This window comes from Lepidothrix coronata, unplaced genomic scaffold (assembly GCF_001604755.1).
Source record: "Lepidothrix coronata isolate B3197 unplaced genomic scaffold, Lepidothrix_coronata-1.0 Scaffold6, whole genome shotgun sequence".
NCBI lineage: Eukaryota > Metazoa > Chordata > Aves > Passeriformes > Pipridae > Lepidothrix > Lepidothrix coronata.
In genome coordinates, this window is record NW_016690186.1 from 6,010,902 (window position 1) to 6,014,630 (window position 3,729).

Sequence of the window (3,729 nt, forward strand, 5' to 3'; positions counted from 1 at the left end):
AAAAACCTTTTTAAAAATTTTTCTACAGAAATTCTTTTCCAAAAAAATGTTGTAAAAATATAATCTTTTCTCTCAGTGATACATTTGTTTTGACCAATCTTTTCATTTCAATGGTGGACAAGCAATGGCATTTTCTTCTCAGAAAGTATTTTGAGATGAGAAGAGATACAGGATTAGTCAAAGGAATGGTGAGAGACTGAAGGGCAAAGAAAGGATTGGAGAACACATAGAAAGGGGAATGTGATTTGTCTGTCCACAAAGGTGACAGATACAAAATACCCACATGTGCTTCCCTACAGAAAGCAAGTGATTACTGAAACAGGAAAAAAATGTAAAAAAAAAAAAAATAAAATTCTCAATGATAACAAAATAAGAAAATTAAAAAAAAAAAAAAAAAGGCAAACAACCAAGTACCTCTTGCCGGAAAATTATCCAGAGAGTTAGGTTTCATATGTAATCCATGTAGTAAGTGAATTTGGGTTATTCTTTACAGCTGGGTTTGAGTATGACTGTTTGCTTCTCTTCCAGCTCAGGTGTCTGTCTGGACACGTGTATGACATGTACCTACGTGAGTCATTGATAAGGTAAAAAATACATGTCTGTAGTATGAGTCTGAATTATCTGGATTCAGGCAGACATAGAATTTTATCCTGATTTTGTCAGCCAGGCCCCAGTAGTTCATGACTGCGACACCACATACCAATGTGTGTAGGGATAGGTCTGAGCTCCAGTAGCCAATTTCACCTCTTTTCCCTCCAGGTCTCTGCAGGAATAAGGATCCCTCCAGACCTACAGTAGAATGAACATCAACATACAAACAGCAGCTAATCATTTAAGGCTGGTTGTGTTGAAGGGGGAGCCCAAGCCAGGTGCCCTGGGCTGTGCTCTCTCATATACATAATATGTTTATTCTACTGTACAAAACTGTGATAATTCTAGGTGGGAAATCACTAAGTATATGGAAGTTATTAGTGAGTTTTCATCAAGAAAGCTGGAGAGAGAAGCTGAGAGTATAAGCCATACAGCTCAGTCTCTCAGACAGAGAGAGAAATTGGGAACAATATAAAAACCCACTGGCAAAGGGAAAGTATTTGGGAATGTTACAAGCAACATTATTAAGACAATATAACCTAAATTTTCTCTTGTTAAGTGGATTAAAAAAGAATAAAAGACAGCTACAGTGATTTTGTGAAGAAAAATCAAAGGTGTAAAGATGAAAACTGAAGGAATTGAAAAGAGGGGAAACGAAGGCTAAGGAATCTGTGAGTGGGCTCCTGATGGTGTATTTCCTTTCACAGTACAGCTGAAGAAATTTAAAAGCTTCAAGGCCTCATATCCAGCTAGATTTCATTCTGCTCCTGTTTTTTTAGGCTGTGAGGAGAAGAGGCTGCTGCCCAGGCTCTACTGAGACCCTCAGCAAGGTCTGGCTGCTGCGATAATAGGACCTGTGGGGGTAATGGGACGTGCTGCAGTTTCTACGCACCCACTGTCCTAAAGGACTGACAACAGGTGGAGCTATTTCTACCCATGTTTGATGGTCACCAGATGAGATATTCAATATCTTTTTTTGATGTCTTTCTTTCTTTGTTTCTTCTGCTTTTCCAGAAAGAAGCTGCCAGAAGGGAATTTTGTAAGCAGAAGATATGTATTGCTTTTGCAATACATGCTGGTGAGCATGGCACTTCTGCTTGCTTTCTTACTGAGCTTCACCTGTGACTAATACATTTCAGAACAATCTAACCCTTATTCTTTGGGCTCTTTGGTGCTTTAAGTGCCTTTTGTTCTCTTGTTCTGCACTTAACACAATGTATCTCTAACTTTGATGCTTCTAATCCTCCTGTTGTAGAAATAAATAATAATAATTACAGCAATCTGTCTCCAAGAAATTACTTTTTTAAAAGTAAAATATGTGTTCATTTCAAAGACTTTCTTATCATACAAATATGGCACCTGTTTTCAGCTAAGAGCAGGAACACAAATGCTATGATTCAGGGAGCAGAGCAGAGACTCAGGAAGTTAAGAAAATGTGTTGATTGCTTTATGAAGAAGTTGCAAGCTTATGAATCCTTAACACTGTGCAATTAGTGACTACCAGTGAAAACATACCCTCCTCAGGACATCAGCAAATCCATGAATTTCAATAAAGTTACAACTAAACCAATTAACAAGTGAACAAAAAATCAATTATTGTGAAACAGGCTAGAACAAAACAATGACAAATGCTAGTTTTAAAATAAGAATGGGGAAAAAAAACAAATTAGCTTTTCAAACATAAGCATTAACAGTCTACACATATTAACACATATAAGAATGATATATCTCATACAAATATTTACATGTGCATACAAAACACATCTGAAATGCAGCATTTAAAACAAAAGCCACAATCAATCCTACACGTATACATTAAAAGATGCTTGTTCTTTGATCTTCTTAGATATTACAAAAGACATCAAAATTGTGACTTAAACCAAAGAAATATTAATTAGACAAAGAAAAAATGTTACTTTATCTTGCAAGTCTTTTAATTCTAGCTCTTTGTAACAGCAGCTCAACTTACAAACAGAGGAAACCAGCCATGAGAATATACGATGTACTGCAGAGATCGTAATTCTTTCTTAAATTATAGCACGTGAAAGCTTTCTGGCTTTTTAATTTTTATAATGATGGGTTTCAGAGCGATGTCACATGTATGCAGTCTCTGGACACCTGAGTATAGGCTGTCATTAGGTCACCGTTTGTACAGATACAGTCTTGCTCTTGAGAATGGTGTCAGAGAACTCACTGTTCATGATCAAGCTTCTGCGACTTACCAGGAAGGAGTCCTCTTAGATTCCTGATATTTAGGGAGCTAATGGAGAGATTCAGAGACTCACAGCTTTGTATCAGATTGCTCCTGTTCATTACATTTCTAAGGCTAGATGGCAGCATTGTCAACTCTCATGATTTTTATCATAAGTTTCCTGATGTTTGGTATTTTTACATTAAAATGCCAGCTGTCAAAATACCAAGTTTCCCTCAAAAACTTAATGTTTCTTTAAAGCTGTGTATTCAGTTGTCTGATGGTCAGAAACATGGCTGGGGCTCAAAATACAGGGATGATAAAACTGGAGGGGGGAAGAAGACTCTAGGGATGATTTTACACAGCTGACAACTAAGCATAATCTAAATTACTAAATAAATCAATTACAATACTAAAAGAAATTATATTGATAATAAAAGAATCCTCCAGTCCTCCTTTTAGAAATAAGAGGCAAAGCCCAGTGCAGGTGGAGAAAAGCATTTTCCTCTTTTGTTTGCAGGATTAATGGTTATTTTTAGGCTGTCAACTTCATCTTAGACTTCAAAAGAGCTTTATCAACTTATCTGTTCTTATCCTGTTTCCACTTTGCCCTATTGTCATTTTATATAAGATACTCGTCAGAGATCATCTATTTTTATATCACTTCCAAATGCCAGCTACAACTCCAATGTGAAATAAATAAATAATTACAGTATTAATAATGTCAAGTATTCATTAAAAACACTATCATAACAACCTTCCAGGAGTAAATTCTTTTTATACTTGTAATCAGTTATGAAATATTCATTTGTTGTTGATCCTCTATACTGCAGTTAATTTGGCAGTAATTATGTGAAGAAAGTTACTAAAATTATACGGTGCTTAAATACTTATGCTGCTACCAAACTCACATTTGGATTATGAGATATCCCTTACTTAATATATTT

General features: G+C 35.8%; 1 long non-coding RNA gene across 1 annotated transcript; it reads left to right on the forward strand.

The window, feature by feature from the left end:
• The first annotated feature begins 1,101 nt into the window (after nucleotides 1–1,101).
• On the forward strand, nucleotides 1,102–2,069 carry LOC108505223. Its single transcript, XR_001877428.1, has 3 exons — nucleotides 1,102–1,262; nucleotides 1,371–1,509; nucleotides 1,606–2,069. It is a non-coding gene; the product is annotated as an uncharacterized LOC108505223 (long non-coding RNA).
• Nucleotides 2,070–3,729: the final 1,660 nt, after the last annotated feature.